This window comes from Marmota flaviventris, chromosome 17 (genome assembly GCF_047511675.1).
Source record: "Marmota flaviventris isolate mMarFla1 chromosome 17, mMarFla1.hap1, whole genome shotgun sequence".
Lineage (NCBI taxonomy): Eukaryota > Metazoa > Chordata > Mammalia > Rodentia > Sciuridae > Marmota > Marmota flaviventris.
The window spans coordinates 11,885,292-11,905,644 of record NC_092514.1 but is presented as its reverse complement, the minus strand read 5'-3'; the positions used below and the strand labels follow the sequence as shown (position 1 = coordinate 11,905,644).

At 49.4% G+C, this 20,353-nt stretch overlaps 2 long non-coding RNA genes across 3 annotated transcripts; both read left to right on the top strand.

Moving 5' to 3' along the window:
• The first annotated feature begins 11,412 nt into the window (after nucleotides 1-11,412).
• Nucleotides 11,413-12,362, top strand: LOC114079952 (uncharacterized). The gene is made up of 2 exons (XR_003580548.2): nucleotides 11,413-11,547; nucleotides 12,167-12,362. It is a non-coding gene; the product is annotated as an uncharacterized lncRNA (long non-coding RNA).
• Nucleotides 12,363-15,771: 3,409 nt separating this feature from the next.
• Nucleotides 15,772-18,424, top strand: LOC139702300 (uncharacterized). 2 transcript variants are annotated; one of them, XR_011704890.1, is made up of 3 exons: nucleotides 15,772-16,578; nucleotides 17,739-17,806; nucleotides 18,107-18,424. It is a non-coding gene; the product is annotated as an uncharacterized lncRNA (long non-coding RNA). The 2 variants fall into 2 exon arrangements; XR_011704889.1 differs by lacking the exon at nucleotides 18,107-18,424 and adding an exon at nucleotides 18,020-18,103.
• Nucleotides 18,425-20,353: the final 1,929 nt, after the last annotated feature.

Here is a 20,353-nt window from a genome sequence, read left to right as displayed (position 1 = left end):
CTTGTTGTGTGCACGGCTTGTGCACAGCCCTGTTCACGCAGGAAGCACGCTGTAAGGAGTCCCCTGTGCTCAGGTAGAATTCTCACCACGAGCCCGAGAAATAGGTATGCCTGGCTCCATTGTACAGGTGCGCAAATCGAGGCCCGGAGCAGCGAAATGCATCCCCGATTCACAGGATGCTGGAGGGGGCTCAGGTGGTGCCCATCCATCTGTGAGCAGCTGTGGGATGCTGGAGTGGGATTAGTCCCAAAGGGTAGGGGCGAAATGCCACCTCTGTGAAAGAGGGCTACAGATTGCTGGGAATCCCTGGTTCCACTCCACAGATTGGGTGGGGACTGGCGGGACTGGGGGGGCACGGAGTTCTAGAAAGAGGCGGGAACTTTTCTTGAAGACCCAGGACCCTTGGGCTCCCCCCAGACTGCTTATTGGAAAGGGGACTTAACCAGTCGTCCCCTCTCCCCTCGGACCCCAGACTTTTCCTCGTTAGTGTCTGAAGTTTGGCTGTGTCTGCCCACTTGAAATCACACGACTGCAGATTGCTTTTATTGTTTTGTTAATTAACGCATCAACTTGACCATTCACACCCAGGTGCCCACCATCCAAAGGGTTCCCTAGGGTCCCCTTTCCAATCAGTGCCCAACCTGGGCGGTAACCACAGTCCCTGACTTTTAGCATTAATGACGGAAGAGCTTTTTTCTAGAACACCCTTTAAACAGAATCAGACAACATGTACTTTTGCTCAGCCTTTATCTGAGATGTGTCCATGCTGTGGCTTGTATCTTTGTTATAACTAAGTACTCCATTGTGCGCACATGACTCTTTATTTATCTGTTCACGTGTTGAAGGGCATTTGAGTTGTGTTTTGGGACTATCGTAAATAAACATGGTGTGAACATTCTTGGGGCATCTTTTAGGATCTGCAAACTGAGCATTCCCCTTGGGTAGTAGCCACCTGCAATGGATTTTTGGATGTTATAGTGGCTGTAGGTGTCGTTTTGTGAGTAACTGCCAGACTTTTTTTTTTTTTTTCCCCAAAGTGGTTGAACCATTTTAGCTTCTTACCAACAATTTTGAGAGTTTTGTTGGGTCTTTTTAATTTGAGTCATTCTGATGAGCATGAAATGCATTCTTGCTGGGGCTTTAATTGCCTGGTGACTGATTGTGCCCCGCCCCTTTCTTTCTTTTCTGTATTAGTGATTGAATCCAAGGTCTCCCAGCATGCCAGGCAGGAGCCCTACAACCAGGTACACTCGAGCTTCTTTTCATATACACCTTGGCTATTTGGATAGCAATTTTTGTGAACGCTTCTGCCCATAATTTTTTTACCTTTGGAATTATTGTCATTCTTTTTATTGTTAGATACTTTAAAAAAATTTTTTTTGGAGGGGGTACCAGGGATTGAACTCAGGGGCACTCAACCACTGAGCCCCATCCCCAGCCCTATTTTGTATTTTATTGAGAGACAGGGTCGCACTGAGTTGCTTAGTGCCTCGATTTTGCTGAGGCTGGCTTTGAACTCGAGATCCTCCTTCCTTTCCCCGAAGATGGTGCACTTGGGATTACAGGTGTGTGCCACTGAGCCCCGCCAGACAATTTGTTTTTGTTTTACAAGTGTGTTATGGAGTATCAGGGAGTTGGGAAACAAAACAAGATGAATCATTACTTACCAGGAGATGCAAAGGGATTCTGGGGTCAGAGAGGGCCTTGACCTCGACTGAGTCAGGGCTGGCTTCCATCCTGAGCAAGGGAGATAAGACCTTGTGTGTCTCAGGTGACTTCCCTGCCTCCAAAGAACTGAAATGGCTGGAGAGGCCAGAACATGCTCCTAGAAATTTCATGAGCAGGCGGCTTCCCTGTCCCTAAGCCTTTGCATGTGCTGTTGCCCAAACATCATCTCCTCCCAGAAGCCCTCATCTTTGCCATCACATTTATTTACACAGTGTCTGTGTCTGTCCTCCCCACCCTCAGCCTGGACTTGGGAGATTTCTGTCTGATAAATCCCTGCCAAGGCCGAGGGACCACACTACACCCTCTTCCTTGTTTTTTGGCTCCTGCTTGTAAATGTCTCTTCGCTTGTTGGAGTCTTTAAACCCCACCCCCCCAAATCCTTCCTCAAATAAGGAAAAGTAAAAGAATAAAAAAATGAGCAATTAATGGTTGTTGAATGAATGTGTGTGAAGGCCGCTGTGGGACTGGGGCCTGCTGGGGCCATGCACGGACCAGATCATATATATATATATGAGGTATTATTTATTCACTCAATTTCTAATTAATTTAGCAACTATTGAACACCTATTGTATGTCAGGCACTGTTCTAAGGGGACATGAGAGTAAATAAAACAGACAAAACCCCTTCCCTTCATACGGTTAATGTTCTAGTATAGAGAGAGAGAAAAAAAGAAGAAAATAAATATAGAGTCTCTTAGTCAGAAGTGCCTTGAAAGGAGTTTGAGCTGGAAGGTGGATGCGTATGCTCCTCGGGGAGGTCATGGTTTCAGACAGTGTGGCTAGGACAGAGCTCAGCTCAGATGGGCTCTTTTGATGAAAGACTTGAGGAAGGTAAAGGAGTGAGTCTGGTGATATTGGGGGGAAGAGCAGTCCGGATACAGAGTGCAGCCAGTGCAAAGACCCTGGGGTATATTTAAAGAACACAAGGAATCTAGAATGGCGGGGGGCAGTGGGTGGGGATGAGCCTAAGAGGTGAAGGGGGGCAGAATGAGGAGCCTTTGGCTTTGACTCTGAGATGGGAGGGAGCCATTGGAGGGTTTTGGGGGGGGTGGATCTTAGTTTAAAGGAGCAGCCAGGTGTAGTGTCACATGCCTGTAATCCCAGGAACTTGGGAGGCTGAGGCAGGAGGATGACAAGTTTGCAAGTTCATGGCCAGCCTCAGCAACTTAACAAGATGCTGCCTCAAAAAATCCAAAGGAGTGAGTTTGGAGCTCAGTGGTAGAGCGCTCCTGGGTTCGATCCAGGAACAAAACAAACAAAAACCCCATAAATCAAAGGCGTGTTTACATATATTAAAACATGCCTCCCAACATGCCTGTTGTTCTGCAAATTTTTGTCAAACACATCTGGCCACGGAGCCTCCCCCGCGACCCAGTTACACAACAGCGCATCTCCCCGGGCCCTTGTGCTCCTTTCAACCCCTCCCCCACCCCACCCGACATGTTTTTCTGTCTTTATTCTTTGGCTTTTTTCGAGAGTGTCTCGGGCAAGGATGTGCGACCTGGGTCCCCAGGGCTGGCTTCCTTCACCCTGCACTGGAGCAAGCCTTGTGACTTGGGTGTCCTGCAGAGCAGCACTGTCCTTTTCCATGGCTGTATAGGATTCCAGGAGAATGTATGACAGCCTGTATCTTGAGGACCCCACATGGGAATGGATCTGGAGGGGAGGAAGAGGAGGCTGTGGCCAATGCCTACAGCCATGTATTTTCTGATCTCATAGAGACACTGTGTGTGTGTGTTGGGGGGGGTGCTAGTCTTGGGTCAGAGTCAGATCAGCCCCCGGGAGTGGGAGGTCTCTGGAGTTTCTGAGGGAACTTGACCTTAGGATCCTAAGGCCAGCTTCCCTGGCCTCCAAAGCCTCTAGCTCTCTCTCCCCCTGGGGCCCCAAGTTTCCTATCTGTGAGCAGAGCTGGGAACAGAAGTAACTTTTTCTGGTGTCCAGGTATCCTGGTGTTGGAGGCTGAGCCCTGCCCTGGCTCATCTGTCCTGGGCCTGCTGTGTGATCTCAGGCTAGTCACAGGCCCTCTCTGGGCCTCCTCTTCCTCCCACAAGGTTCCTGCAGCCCTAGCTGCTTCCTGAGCTGCCCACCAGGAAGATCTATTGGCTCAGCCAGACCTGGGCTGAGTGTGGGTGGGGTGGTGGTGGGTGGCCTGCCCTGGTCACCAGCCTGCCATTCTTCTCAGTGAGCTCCTCCCCCTTCCCCCTCCCAAACTGCCACACCCACGCTCTGTTCCTTTCAATGCCTTTACTGTCTTTTCTTTCCTCATTAGAAGCATGAGAGATGCTCATTTAAAATGCTCAGGAAAATAGGAATATATTAAGAAAATAAAAGTCCCTTCTAACATTTTTTTTTAATGGTACTAGGGATTGAACCCAAGGCTCTAAGCATGTTAGGCAAGTGCTCTGCCACTGAGCCACATCCCTTTTTATTTTATTTTGAAATAAGTGGTTCGGTCTGGCTTTAAACTTGGGATCCTCCTCCTCAACCTCCCAGGTAGCTGGGATTACAGGCATGCACCATCCCCCACCATGCCCGGCCCTCCTAAACCCACCTTTCAGGTCTGCACTGTTGATGTTTTCCCCGTATCTTGAGTCTTGTAGTTATTCATTAATTCAGTCACTCATTCAATGTTTATTGAACAACTATTGTGTTTTCTGGATTCTGGGAATGCAGGGCTGACAATAAGACAAAGCCCCTGCTCATATGGAGATCTTTACACCCAAACAGGATGTTTTTATTTTCCAACAAAAGTGTTATCAAGTTATAATAGAATTATTCTTGGGGCTGAGGGTGTAGCTCAGTGGTAGAGCGCTTGCCTAGCACGTGCGAGGCCCTGGGTTCGATCCTTAGCACCACATAAAAATAAATAAAATAAAGGCATGGTGTCCACCTACAACTACTAATATATAATTATTCTTAAGAATATTTTAAAATTTAATTTGGATGAGATAATTGCTACAGTTTGTACGGTAAATGTTCCCCAAAGGCCGCTGTGCTAAAGACTTGGTTCCCAGTTTGGAGTCACTAGAAGGTGGTGGAACTTTAAGAGGTGGAGCTTAGTGGAAGGTCGTAGGTCACTGGGGGCACACCCTGGAAGGGGATTATGGGACCCTAACCCCTGCCCTGCTCTCTTTGTTTTTTTGCTTCTTGACCAGGATGTGATTGGTTTTGCTCTGTCACACAGTACCTGCCCTGAGGTTCTGTCTCCCTATAGCCCCCAAATTATGGGACCAACCAATCATGGATTGGAACCCCCAAAACTGTGAGCCAGAAATAAACCTTTATGTTTATAAGTGGATGGTTTCAGGTATTTGGTTATAGTGGCAGAAAGCTGACTAACATAGCAGTTTATTCCCATTTCATATCCCCTTTGAGGGGGATTTGTTCCAGGATCTTCTGAAGATACCATAATGCATGAAGGCTCAAGTCTTTCATATAAAATGACGTAGTATTTGCATACAGCCTGTACACATCCTTGGATGTACTTTGAATTGTTTCTAGATATTGTGCCTAATGCAATAGTAAATGTAAATAGTTATGCTGTATTATTTAGGGAGTCATGACAAGAAAAATGTCTGTGTATGCTCAGTACAGATGTAGTGTTTTAAAAATTTTATTATTATTATTATTAATATTATTATTATTATGACTATTATTGCTGGGGATTGAATCCAGGACCTTGTGAATGCTGAGCAGGAAGCAGGGGGCTCTACCTCTGAGCTATACTCCTGGCCCCTGAATGGTTTTGATTCATAGTTGAACACACAGACATGGAACCTGTGGATATGGAGGGCCGACTGTCAATATAGGGACCAAGGAACATTCTCCCTCCTTTCCCTGTCTGCCATCTGCCCAGGTCTCCCCAACCACACACAGGCAAGCATTGGTACCTGTTTCTTTTGAATTCTTTCAGAACTTTCCAACACATAACTACAAGTAAATACAAATATATATATTCTTTCCCCATTTAACCCAAAATTCTGCGTATAACCTAAAAGTTGTGCCTGTCACTCATCAGAGCTTCTTGGAGGTCTGACGAGCCGGTGCTTTGAGGGTGGCCCCATTCTTTTCTACAGCTCAGTGATTTCCACGCCTGAGGCGTCAACCATTGGTGAGACAACCGTTGTCCATGACGTAGCTGATAGCTCTTTGATCACTTCTAAGTGTAGCATCTTTGTATAGGCTCTTGCTTCTTTAAGTTTGGGGGTGAATTAACTATCTCACCCGTTCCCTGCTCTTGGGTCTTTAGGTCACTTAGGTCACTTAGCTTTCCAAAGGTCTCTCTGTAGCTTATGGAGTTGGGATTCCAGCCCCAGCGAGGCTGAGTCCAGAACCTGCCATCTGGACCTGAGGATAAACAGCTTCAAATTGGTGTAGTATCCCCTAGCCTCCAGCATGGGCCTGATCCCCAGGTGCCTCCCCAAGGATAGAGGTGGCTTCCTCCTGAGGAGACCTGGGAGGCATCTAAAGGTCATTAGGGATAGATTAGGGCTCTCAAATTCCATGGGTGCAGGGCCCAGGCAGACTGATTGACAGGCTGGGTGTCGGACAAGAGGACCGGTGTGGAGCGTGCCTAAGAGGCGTCCAAGGGCGACTGCTCCCTCCAGCCACTGGTCCATGAGGGAGACCTGTTCCAGGTCTTCTCTGTTGACAACAGGATCCGGAAATCAAATGAAATCGAAATATAGTGTGAGACGCCTGATGTTTAAATGTCAACTGATTGAAAAACACAATCATGTGTGTCTGCTGGTGGAATAAATGGTTGGGAGAGAGAGAGAGAGAAAGAAAGATAGGATTCAGAGATACAGAATGGGGGAGAGACAGTGGAAGGATCTGGCTGACTGTTAATCAGTGGGTCTAAGTGAAGGCTGGGTACATAGTAATTGCAAGATTCTGGCTTTTTGTCTAGAAACGTAGATTTTTTTTTTTTTTTCCAAATTAAAAACTGTCCTCCACCGAAAAAGATAAAAACCAAATGTAACATGTGAATCTTGGTTACCTCCTGGTTTGAAACAAACAAACAAAAAAAAAATCCAGCTGTAAAAGATGCTTTGAGGGACTGGGATTGTGGCTCAGCCAGCGGTAGAGCGCTCGCCTAGCACGGGCACGAACCGGGTTTGATTCTCAGCACCACATAAAAATAAAGGCATTGGGTTGTGTCCATCTACAAAAAAGTTTCTCCTCTCTCTCTCTCTATCCCCCTCCCTCCCTCTCTCTCCTTTAAAAAAGATGTATCTTAAATTAAAAAAAAAAAAAGATGCTTTGAGGACAATGGGGGTAGCTGCAATGTGGCCCCTGTGTTAGATATTTGTGGGATTACAGGTTTTTTTGAGGGGGGGTTGTTTATTTTTTGGGTGAGATAATCACATGCTGGTTGGGTAGGAGAATGTCCTTGTTCTGGGGGGAATAAAAAGGTCATGATGCCAGACATTCTCAAAGGATCCAGAAAACAGTACTTAGCTGCAGGGGGTGGGGATGGGGATGGGGAGCCCGTGTGTACCAGCACACTACCAGGTGACGCCTAGTGACAGCAATAGTTGACATCGATTGCAGGTGAACAGGGGTCGGGGATTATGCCTTTGACTTCCTGTGCGTTTGAGATTTTTCATAATAAAAATTGGGGGGATAAGGGAGAAGGAAAAAAAAATAAAAGATCATGGAACTGAAAAATATATATATATATATACAAGGGTACTAGACACTAGAAATGGCTCCTGTCTGTGACCCGGAGGTGGGTCTGTCTGCCCCATTGACAGGGAAAGCCTGGGTCTTGTTCATCACCATCCATCACAGAATGGGAAACTCAGGCAACCTGCAGGCATAGAGCAAACAAGGGCTCTTCTGTCACCTCCCTGAGCCTCAGTTTCCCTATCTGTAACGTGAAAATAAATACCCTTTCTGCTCAGGGATTTTTTTTTCCTTCATTGAACTGGCTCCCTCCTCCTCCGGCTTCAGTGAGTTACAATTGTATCCAGTGAAATCCACCCCCTGAAGCGCACAGTGGGATGCCTTTTCACAAATGTATACAGTTGTATAATCATCCCCACCATCATGTAGAACATTACTCCTGATTCCCCTTGTGATCCTTAACAGTTGATCCCCACCCCACAACCCCCAGCCCCTTATCACCCCAGCCCTGATTGCTAGTCATTTTGATTTTTTTTGCCATTCTAAACAGGTGCATAGTGGAATCTCCTGATGGTTCTATTTGCATTGCTCCGACTCCCAGGTCACTACCCTTGTGCCTTTTCTGGAATGTCCTGGAAAGGGAATCCGATTGAATAGAACCTTTCATCTGGTTTCTTTTAATCGGGGAGCACGCATTTGAGCCTCATCCGTATGGTCACGTGTGTGCTCCTCGTCCATTCCTTTTGTGTCACTTAGTGATGTCCCACGGAGATCGGGATAGACGACAGTTTGCTCATCCATGGCCAAGTTCATGGACATTTAGATTCTTTCCCATTTTTTTTCCTTTGAAGTTTCTATTAACATTTTCATGCAGGTACATGCGTGTGTGTGATTATGAACATGGTTATTTCTCTTGGCAGTGGAACAGCTCAGTTGTAAAGTCAGAGTTCACCGAACTTCATGACCACCCCCACCACAACAATGGGTGAGAATTACAGTTTCTGCACCCTCTCACCAATCCCTGCGATTGCCAGTTATTTTTTTTAATATATATATTTTTTAGTTATACATGGACACAATATCTTTATTTTATTTTTATGTGGTGCTGAGGCTCGAACCCAGGGTCTCTCACGTGCGAGGCGAGCGCTCTACCGCTGAGCCACCACCCCAGCCCCGATTGCTAGTCATTTTAATTTTTTTGCCATTCTAAACAGGTGCGTGGTGGAATCTCCTGATGGTTCTATTTGCATTGCCCCGACTCCCAGTGCTTTCAAGCATCTTATTTGCAATCCAGAGCTTCTCTGGGGAGGCGTCTGTTCAGATACTCTGTGCATTTTTTTTGTTTTTAATTCGGTTGTTGGTTTTCTTACTGTTGAGTTGCAGGAGTTCTTCCCATATCCTCGGCGCTGGGCTTTTATCTGAGAGGTGTTTTGCCGGAGTTTTCTCTCCGGGTTATTTTAAGCATTAAATCCCATCGTGCACACCCAGTGAAGTCGTGGCTCCTATCATCGTCATTATTACGATTTTATTACTCCACAGTGTCATGTGGCGAGGAGGATGTGCCTCCCACCAAAACTGCCAGGGCCACCTGCCAATGGAACCTCCTCAGTGCCCTGGAATCCACCGAGGTCCCCCTCCCCTCCTCAGGGATCCCCGGTCACGCTTTGTGGGGTTGTTTGTTGTTTATAATATTCATTTATCAAAACCTGCCAGATGGCCTAGGCTGTTTGGCAGGAGGCTACGCGTGGGAGGGGGAGGAAAGGCCTCAGAGATTGGCCTTGCCCTTCCTGCCCTCCCTGAGGGACAAAAACCACTGCCTTCCCATCTCCTGGCTCCCATCCGCAGCCCCAGCATGCTGGAGGCATGCAGAGATGCCCCCACATTGGTGCCACAGCCTCGTACCCTGATCTAGAGTTCTGACTCTCATTTGCCCTATGAGCATTGAGGCAAAATGCAGATGCCCCAAGTCCCACATCCCAGAAGGGTGGCCTTGGGAATCTGGACACATGTTCTTCACACTGAATGTCGTCACTCTCATTCAGCACACGGCCATCGGGCCCCATCACACAGTGACTCCTGAGCGCCGGCAGGTCCCAAGCGCCGGGTTCTTCATGAGTGATCTTGCAGAGAGGAGTGCTTGTCACTGAGTCCCTCTCCTATTTTATAGATGGCAAAATTAAGGCTGAAAGAGACGAATGGAGTCACTCGGTAAGTCAGCAGAGAGCAGGACGGGAATGCAGGCACTGTCCCCCAGCCTTGAGGGGACATTGACTGCGGGGCCGGACGGAATCTTCTGCTTCTGTCTCTTTATGGACCTGCCCCCATCTGTAAGGCCACAGTTCTGGGGAGGCCCCAGGATGGCGTCTGGGCATCCTTGGTCAACATCACAGCCCTTGGGATCCCCCACCCTCACCCATGATGTTCCTTCCCCCTCCCACCCCTGGAAGCTCATTTTGGCTCCCATAATCCCTGGCAGGGCTGATGGTACCTCACCCTGTCTATGCAAGCGTCACCCTTATTCATTCAAAATTTCTCAGACCCTGCTGGGGGCCTGGTGTATAAAGGGAGATCTGGCTATGTTAGGAGTCTGTCTAGGTTAAGGCTCCCTGCATGCAAACCAGACCCTTCTAGAACTGTCTCCCTCAGAGGTGCATCCTGTGTGGGAAATGCTGTTTGCACAAGGACATTTGTGCTCATGGAAAAATACTAGAGAGACCCAAATGCCTGCCAGCCGGGCCCTGGCTCACTCCACCCAGGGAGAGTCAAGCAGGGGTGTATTATGCAGTTGCAAAACAGGACAAGAGAGCTGTTCTTGTGCTGAAATGGAAGGATATAGAGGAGAAAAGAGAATCGTGTGTGTGTGTGGCGCACTGGGGTGCTCTACCACTGAGCTACATCCTGAGCCCTTTTTATTTTATTTTTTTTATTTTGAGACAGGGTCTTGCTAAGTTGCCCAGTCTGGCCTCGATCTGGTGATCCTCCTACCTCAGCCTCCCAAGTCATTGCAATGACAGGGGTGTGCCACCATGTGTCCAGGAAGGACATACAAGAGAATGTTAAGTGCACAAAGGTGTATAGGGCAGTGAAAAAAGAAAAAAAAAAAAGATCTTTACTTTTTTCTGCAAGGACGCCCAAGGAGCTGACAACACTGGCTGAGTTCTGGGCAGGCGCCAAGGGGTTAAGGATGGGGGTGGGAGACACTTTTCACCCTCTACCTTGTCACCTTTTGAATTTCCCCCCACCTCCGGGAAACCTCTGATGTTGTTGCCCAAAAACGTCCTGAGTAATCTAAGTGATTCAGAGGTGAGGCTCACTGCCCCCTCCTTGTCTACATCTAGGTGTGCTCGGGAGGTGTCTCCCACCAACTCCCACCTGGCCCCGCTTTGGGTCAGGCTGGACACCTCTAAAGGAACAGCTCCTTTAGGGGAATCCATGTGTTCAGCCAAAACCCTAGTCCACGGAGTCCACTCGGATCCAGTGAGGACACTCTTCATGCCTCTGCTTGGGCCTCAGGAAGGGTTGGATTTAGCAGCCAGACTTCCCTGAGTTCTGACTTTGTGCCAGGAACATGCTAACCCTGACCCTAACCCCTTAAAGCAAGTCTGATTAAAACACCCATTTTACAGTTGAGGAAACTGAGCCCAGTTAAATCCATAACAGGCCAGGGGGAGTAAACCGGAGGGAGAACTCAGTCCCACAGGCTCTTGGCAGCCTCCTGAGGCCGACTGGCTTGGGTCCCTGTCCTTGAACCCATTGGAAGGCCTGGGCTCAGGGGGGGTCCTTTCTCTTGCTTGGGCTGGGAACCCAAAGATGCATCCGGCCTGGGTCTGTGGGTTCCCATACAGTGTGATGAAGGTTTATGGGAAGCTCAGAGGAGGGACAGGGAATTCTAGTTGAGACACCAGAGGCTTCCCAGGCTGAACCAGAAAGATGAGGAGAGGTTATCAAGTCCCTGACTCCTTGCAGGCTTACTATCTTCTCTTCCCACACCTACTGCTTGGGCCTGCTTTTATCTTTTGATTTGCAGGCTTCCCCGGCCTCCATCTGGGGGAGGCTCCAAGCTTACTTATCGCCCGGCCTCCTCCCTCAGCCTCCATCCCTTTCCTGCCTGCCCAGCCACTATGGCCTCTGGCTCTCAGGTTCTGTCTGCACACTCCATGCCCACCAGTGTCCCGTGTTGACTTACTCCAGGTATTCCCAGTTGGAGAGGGAAGCCCCCTGCCAGGGCCCTTGCACTAAGGCGACATATGCTGACAAACTGAGAAGTGCAGTGGGTGGCCCTGTGAATGGTCACTGTCTAGGATACAATTCCAGAAGGAGTAATGGAGGTTTGAAAAAAAAAATGGCTGTAAATTCTGACATTCCTTCAGTGAGAGGCAGAGGTCTGTGTCTCCATCCTTTAAAATCTGGGTGGGCTGCTTTGACCCACGGGGTCAGTCAAAAATGATATTGGGTGACCATTTCATACTGCATCAGAAAAGGCTGTGAGAAGTGTCACTGGGTGATCTTACGACAGTCACACTCATGAAGAAGCCCTGGCCCACACGTAGGGGCCAGAGGAGGTGTTCCAGTGCACAGCCCTGGTGGGGCCGAGCTCGGTGTCTTTCCTGCCCAGGTGCTGGACACGCAGGTGATGGACCTTCCAGGTGGAATCCAGCTGGGGGGGGGTCGCATGGGACAGAGCCAGGACCACCTTATGCCAGTTGTTTTCGGTCACAGAGTTTAGGTCGGTTGGTGTGGCAGCAGGACGTGGGGAGGGTGGGGACTTTGTGAATTTCTTCATCTCTGATCACTATTCCTTCATCAACAGCTACCTGCTGGAACCTTTGAGGGACTGGGGATGTGGCGGCAGCACCAGGTTGGAACTTGGCTGGAGGTCAAACCCTAGACCAACTGTTTACCCTGCCCCAGTAAAACAATGAGGCAGGATTAGATCCGGGAACATTTCCTGGGACTCTTGCTACTTTCTCCAAAAACCATTAAACCATACTCAGTTCCTGACACCATTTTAGTTTGGAGTCTGTTTTTTTTTTTTTGGTACTGGGGATTGGACCCAGGATTGCTCTATCATAGAGCGACATCCAGCCCTTTTTATTTTGAGACAGGGTTTTGCTAAATTGTCCAGGCTGGCCTTGGACTTGTGATCTTCCTGCCCTACTCAGCCTTTTGAGTTGCTGGGATTACAGACCTGTGTCCCTGTACCTAGCTAGTCTGGGGTCTCAAAATCACTAGATGGTGATGAGACCCCCTTCTGGATCTGAAATCCTGAGACGATCTGTTTGGGTAATCCAGAAAGGCTGCACATAAGGAACAGGATTTGAGCTGCAAAGAATAGGCAGAATTAAAATAATTATGGTCTTTTATCTCTTTATATGAAAATATTATATCAACAGGATGTCAATCCGTTGTATTAGCCTATTAAAATTTTATATATTTAATACAGCCTGAAAATAATACATACTTGTTGCAGAAATGTTTGACAGAAGAAATGTGAAGAAGAGAAACAGCTGGGTGCAGGGGTGCACCCTGGCAATCCCAGCTATCTGGAAGGCAGAAGGATCACAAGCTGGAGGCCAGTGTATTTAGCAATACACTGTCTCAGAAAATAAAAAAGAACTGGGGATGAGCTTTGGTGGCAGAGTGCCCCTGGATTCAATCGTCAGTACTGCAAATAAAGGAAAAAAAAAAGAAAAAAGTGGTGGTGGGGTGGTGGGGGGTGGGGGGATGGGGGGAGAGAAAGAGAGAGAGGAAGAAAAAAGATGAGCCCCACCTCTAAGTCCACCTCTGCAACACAGGCTCTGCCCTGTTGCGTAGGGACAACTTTGAAGATTTTTGCATCCTTCCTGCCACACAGATCCGTTCTTGGCTCACAAATCCTCCAGCACCAAAAAATAACCTGCAGATTCAGGACAGTGTAAATCTATCCTCAAGAGGCCAAAGAAGCCACTGCTCTAATCACGCCGCGGCATCCTGGCTGCTGGCCCAACAGATGTCTGAATCCATCTGAGTCCTGGGCACCGGGGATAGGAAATGAATTCCCTTCATCAGCGGCTCACAAGCTCCCAGCAGCCCTCCTCCACCAGGGACAAATTCTTCTCTCCACCCAAGAATTTTTTTGCAACACTCTATAAAGCAGTTTCCCAAGGTCAGCCATCTGAATGCCCTTTCTTCGTTCATACAAGATCAGTTCCAGGTTGGAAAGATGGGGTGGGTGAGCCTGCGACCCCTGGAGTAGCCTGGGGGGGGGGGGTGATCAAGGTGGCAGGCAATGGCCTTTAACTGAGGGCCGCAGTCCTGAGCAAACGGCTAGAACCCTGAGCTGCTGCAACCCTGGGAAGTCTCACTGCCTCCGAGGACACGCAGGCTCCTTTCTTCATGGCTCAGGGGGGAAAGAAAACCCCAGCATCTGATAGCACTTCTCATTTAAGTGTTTCCTGGGCCACATCATGAGTCCAGGGCATTCATGGGGCTTGACTTGGGGTCTGGCTGACTGCCTGGTCTGATCTCTCCTGGGACAGTCATGACCTCTTGGAGCCAGCAAGGCAGCCACTTCAGACCTTGGACCAAGGTCATGGTCCCAGCTAAGGCCCTAGGTCTACCCAAGAGCCCTAGTGGGGGCCCGTTCTGTGTCCCCCAGAGCAGACCCTGACCCCGGGGTCCTCCTGCTGGGTTCCCGGGGAAAGGTGCTAATTCTGGAGAAGCTCATGGTCACAGCAGCCACGTGATTGGGGAACAGCCAATCAAATGCTTGACAGGGCTGGGGGCGTGGCCTAGGTCGGGCCCTGCAGAGGCTGGCTGTGGCCTCGACCCTGGAGGCTGCAGCAACCAAAGCTGCTTTCACTCCTGTGGCTCTGCCGGGTGGCTGTGGCTCTTTTCCTGAGCGGGTAGTTGGCAGGCAGGAGTGTCCCAGAATAACTCCAGAGTCTAAAAATATTCCAATTTTGCCCTCTCACCACCTGGGCCGTTAACCTCCTAACCTCATCTCTTTCCACCCCTTCCCTCCCCTTACGTCCTCGACCCTGGACACAATGGCCTTTCTATTTTTCCTTAAAGCTTACTTTAAAAAAAAAAATTATTAAGGCAATAGTACACAGTTGGCTACTTAGCCCTGCAAGATGCATAACAACAACCCTAAAAACCAGTAGCCACCTGCTCCCCAGGACTGCTCACACTCCAGGAATGAACCCAGTCAAGCATCAATTATGTGCTGAGCTCCTAGAACTGGTGGATAAAACCGTGGCCCAAGTTTCCACCCTCCTGTAGGGGGTTTAGAGTATGATGCTTATGTCAATATTGTTTCAGGCTGAGCTCAGCTGTGGGGTACATTAGGACTACTTTTCTATTTTGTGTTATTTGTTTTTCCAGGAGTTCATAATTGCCTTGGTTTCTTCTTGCCTCCAACTGGGCACTCAGTGGATCCTTTCAGTCTAGAGACTGGACCTTTTATGGGAAACTGGAAGACAGAACATAATTCCTGACTCAGTTTGTTTCTATCCCTACCCGCCCCTCCACCTCCAGAGGATGTGTTTTTTTTTGGTGGGGGGGCTGTCATGTCAGTGGTCTGGCCTTGGATTGGCTCTTCCCCCTCCAGAATTTTAGATTTCAGCTTCCATTAAAGTTGGTTACCCTTCCTCTTCATTTTCCAGCTTTGAACATTGGTCCCTCTTGTTCTTGGTCTTGATCTCTCTTTTATTTTCCAGTTTTTTAAACTGGTGCATTCTAAGGGCATGTAATGGTGGGATCAGTTAGTTCCTTCCCTTGTCTCTCATACTTGTGTCTCTCAGGTCTGAGCTCAGAAGACCCCTCCTGGGAAGGCCTTGATGACCACTCGTGCTTCTCGACACTGTCACCTGCTTTAATTGTGCCTCTGAGTCTTACCACTATTTGGAAAGTATTTTCTCTATTTGTGTTCATTTTTTTCTCCAGCTCCTGTATAACATTTGCTCTAAAAAAGCAGGACCTTGTCTATCCACTGTGTCTTTGGTATACAGTCAGTGCTTCACAGCGTGAGGCAAAAGTAGATGCTCAGGAAAAACGTGTTGACTGCACGCATGGGTGTGAGCATCGGATCTCAGCTCCCCGAGGATCTCCAGTCTTACTTAGAAAGGAGCTGCTATGGTCAGAGCTTCCTGGGAATCTAAGATGCTGCCAGTGAGAAGATGAGACTCCATGAGGGGAGGATGTTAGCCCAGTCTGGAGATGGCTGAAAGGGGTCAGAGCAATGACGAGAATGGACAGGATGGTCTCTGGCAAAGATGAGTGATTGACTCAAGGCCACTCAGCTACTTTCTGGCTCAGATCAGAAGACAGCCCTCTGCAGGCAGATACTGCACCCAGGCTGTGGCATTAGCTCAGTGCAGATGTTCTTCTGCCTCTCTTCTCCCTGGTGGTGTGATCATGGGCAAGTTGTTCGTCTCTGTCGGCCGTTCTTCTCACCTGTGACATCGTGATAAGAACCCCCTCTGGTCCTGCATTCTAGATAACAAGAGCAAGCTCTCTAGTAAAAAGCCTGATACAGTTCTGTAGGTGGTGGTCATGATCATCTGGGCTCAAAATCTGGTTTCATTCTGCTGTTGATGTGACCTGGGCAAGTTGCCCGAAGCCTTGGCCTTTGACAGTTTTCTCATCTGTCAAATAAGGCTCTAACCTCACCAGCTTCATGAGGCTGAATGTGAAGTCGTGAGGCCTGTCCTCCACCTCCCAGGAGGATGCACCATGTCTCAGGACCCTGGGGGGCAAAGAGGCACCATGCTGAGGCTCCCAGGATTCCTTTGACAGGTGTCTGTGTGACCCACAGGGTTTTTTGTGCAACCTTAGCATGAACCTGGACTTGCCAGACCTGAGGGATCCATCAGAAGGAAAGGGCTGTTGTGGTGTCTTTTCAGAAAGCAGCAGACGAAGTTCAGATGCAGGCCATTTTAATGGAAGCATGGGCAGTTAAAGGCAGGGGGGACAGTCACCATCGGATAGACTGGAGTTTGGACAGTAGTTCTGCCTTTGCCAGTGGCCTTTTGACCATGCCACAACCTCTCTGATTCTCTGTTTTCTCATCTGCTAAATGAGAACAATGATAACCAGATGAATCTTGCTGGGGTGTTGCTTTCCTCCATTCCTCCAAGTATTTGCTGAGCGCCTACTGTATGCTGGGGATGCTGCGGTGACCAAAACAGCTTGCATGATGGTGATTCCACAAGAGTATGTGCTTTGAGGGATCAGCATATGGTAGGTGTTCTTGGTTCTTGCTATTTTGCTGGTGGAGTTATGTCACTAAGAATGAATTCATTCTTTGATATTCAAGGCTGTGGCCATTTAAATAAAGCAGGTGAAGGAAAATAAAAAAAATAGATAGTGAAAGCAGGTGAGCCCCCCTTCTGGTTTCTCCTGTCAATCATGGCTTCAGAACCTGACCCTGAGCAACAGGCTTCCACTTGCCTCCAAGCGTCTCCAAGCACTTTTCCAAAGCCCTATTCCCAGACTGGTCTGATGTCGGGCTGCGAGGAACCAGTCACAGGTTCTGCTTTGGGTCTGATGGGAGAAACGGATGACCCATGATGAGAAGGCCCCGGGCAGGGGCGGTGGGAAGGGTAGGACCAGGAAGAGACAGAATGTATCAGGTGGAGAATGCAGGGAAGGGCATTCTTGGCCAGGAGCACAGCTTTTGCAAAAGAACGGCTCAAGGAAGAAGGCTTGGGTTGGGTGAGCCTGGACCGGGAAATTCCCCACCTGAGAAGCCATGGCAAGGCTTGGAGCATGGCCAGCTCTGTTTTTGGAAGGCTGTCCCTCTCATTGCAGTGTGTAAGGCACGGGGGCAGGATTGGGAGGGCTTCAAAGATGAAGGCATGGAGAGGAGGAGGCTAGATGAGTGATCAAAGCAAGATTCTGCAACGGGGCACTTCGGAGCACGGCTGTGCTGGAAACGACCACCAGAGGGCGCTGCGAGCCAGCAAGTCATGGAGGGCGCTGCTGGTGGCAGTTCATTCCACAACACAGCTGTGCGCGCTGGTTGTGTCTGTTAACATGCCCACAATTGTGTACAGGCTTGTGCACCCCATTCATGTCCCTGAGTGTGTGCTTGTGTGGGGTGAGTACACAGGAATTAGACTGTGCAAGGGTGACCATGGGGCCACTTGCCTCCCACCACCCTGACTAGGCACCTGCTTTTTCCCCTATAAGCCATTCGCCTCAGGGCCTTTGCATATGCTGTTCCCTTTGCCTGTAATGCTCTTCCCTTCCAGAGAGGCTTTTCCTGGCCTCCCTCTTTAAAATGACAGCCCCCATTTCAGACACGCCATTTGTCCTCTCCTTTATTTTTCCACCTAGAATTTGTCCCTCTCTGACATCCTAATACTTAGGCATTTTTGCTTGTCTGTTCTGCCCACCAGGTCATCTCCGTGAGGGCAAGAGTTCCAGCCGTCTTGTTCAATGGCCTGCCCTCGGTGTTAGGCACATAGTAAGTGCTCAGTAAACATTGATTCAATGAATGAATAAACGCATGAGCTTCTCCCATCTCCGTCTGGGCTCTCGCTCCATTGCTTTCTTACCCCAGGTCCTGTCCACCTCAGCTCACACCTGTGTCCTAACTTGGGCCACACCCCTTCCCATCCAATGTCCTAGTTTCCCTGCATTTGCAGAGAGGGGTGTTTGCAACTTTTTTTTTTCCTAGGAGTCAGGTAGGACACAGCCTACTGGGGTCCACATCCAATGTCCCTGTCCAATTTCTGAATGATTGTGGAGTTCTCTTCTCACTTAGAGACAGAAAGAGGTGAACGGATATTGCTGCCACAAGCCAGCAACAGGAAAAGAGTGGACGGCTCTCCGGTGCTACTCCTCATCGCAGCAGCTCTGCATCCTAGCCTGATCCTCAACTGTTTCTTGCCTCTTCTGCCTGGAAAGCTCCTACTACGGGTCCTTCAAAGGTCCAGTGTCAAGGTCACCACGTCGGAGAAGCCATCCCTGACCTCACTCAGGCAGTCAGGCCCCTTCCTGGGACTCCTGCTTATGGCGTCTATTTATAGCACCCCAGTAGAGTTCTGTGATTCTTGGGCCCTTCGTCAGCCTCCCTGACTAATCGGTAAACTCCTCCTATGTGGAGACCTTGTCTGAGTCATCCTAGCGCCTGGGAGTCGGGCACGGGACTAGAGTCGCTTCACCTATGTCTGTGGCATGCTTTCCTCCTTCCTCTGTCCATTCCTCAAATAGTTCTTAGGCACCTACTGTGTGCCTTGCTTTGGGCTATGCTTCAGGAATGCAACAGGGAAAGAGACGGGCAGAATTCCTGCTCAGGAGAGGTGGATGAGCTGGTGGGCGAGATGCATTGGAATCCGAGGAAATCAGCAAAGCATGGGCATCAAGGATGCTGTGCAGAGAATTAAGACTCAGTTGGGTCTGAAGACTAGGAGAGCCTATTAGGGATATTCATTTAGGAGGAGTTTGAGAGACGAAAGGGTCCTGGCTCCAGGAAATATCAATGGGGTGGCAGGAAAGAAATTTTCCAGACCGAAGAAGCAGCATTGGCAAAGGCCCTGAGGCAGACCCGTGTTGGCATGTTCAAGGGACAGCACTGAGACCTCTCAACATACCAAGAAGCAGGGTAGGAAAGGAGGAGGCTGGGAGGAGCAGAAGCTGAAGCAGTTGGCAGGGACCTAGACCCAGAAAACCTGCCAGACCGGGCTTGCAGTTCTGGTAGGGGAGATATTTGCTACCGGTGCCCATTTTTCAGATAGGTAAGTGGAGGTCCCAAGGTGTTCCGGACTTACTGTAGGAGGTGGTCTTCAGGGTGTTTATGAACTCATTTCCTGCACAGGTAGTGAATGCTAAGTTCTAGGCCAGGTACTTCCAAGATTGAGCTCGTGAAACGCTGCCTTCAGAGCATTTCATTGTTCCACAGCATAGCTAAGTAAACTGAGGCTCAGGGGTGCTGAGTGACTTTGCCCAGGTCATCCGACTAGGAAGTGGGAGAGCTGGCACTGGAATCCATATCTCTTTTTACTACAACTCATGATTTTCCATCCTACTGCCTGGAAAGAATGAGCAAGAGACACAGGAAGAGAATAATGATAATTATAATGTCTTTCCCTCTTATCTCATCTGGCATTCCCCACCGCTGTGTGGGTGAGGCCCTGCAGGGTCCCCGTTTTACACGCAGGCCAGCAGAAGTCAGTCCCCTGATCCCTCAGGTGAGGTCCCGGACAGGACCCAGACCTATGTCAGCCTGGGACGCCAGGGCTGACCCCTTGACTGTTGCTGGGGCTTCCTGACTTTACTAGCCCTGACTTTCCGTCCAGAGTCACCTGATTCCCAGCTCCAGACTGGTCAGTGGTCCCTAAAAGTCCTCCAAGAGGGAGCAGAGAGTGTACTGACCTAGGTAGGCATTATACAGATGAGCTGGAGGGCAGGAGGCAGACAAGTTCCAGGAGGAAGCCAGATTGGGAACCTTGGTCGAGGTTTGCCAAAGGTTGCAAAATGATACCTTATTTCTTTGGAGACTCAATTCCTTCCACTCGTGTTAAACACGGGGGGGGGGCCCTAACCACGACACCACAAAGAAGCCTACTTGCACTGACTTGTCACGAGCCACCATCAGGTTCACCAACTGCTCCTCCACCCTGGCACGGTCCCTCTCACGCGTAGGGGCTCGTGCATGTTTGCTGATGCAGGACATAAGTGCGTGCACGTGGGGGGTAAGGTGCTAAGCCCTTTACAACAGTCAGTCAACAAACATTTACGGGGAGCTCCCATGATGCCTGGCTCCTGTGCTCCTCGGCTGCGCCCCGGAGGCAGGGCGGTTATCGCCGCTCTTCAGAGGCGGAAACAGGAGGCCCAGGGTGTCAGCGACTTGCCCAAGGTCACCCCCCCCCCCCCCCCGCCGCTACAATGTTGCTGAGTTAGAGCTGAACCCGGGTCTCACTCAGGAGCGCACTTTTAACCCCGGTAGCACCAGCGCAGTGGGACTACCCTGGGGGAATCTCCGGGTTTTTCTAGATTACGCACCGGGGAC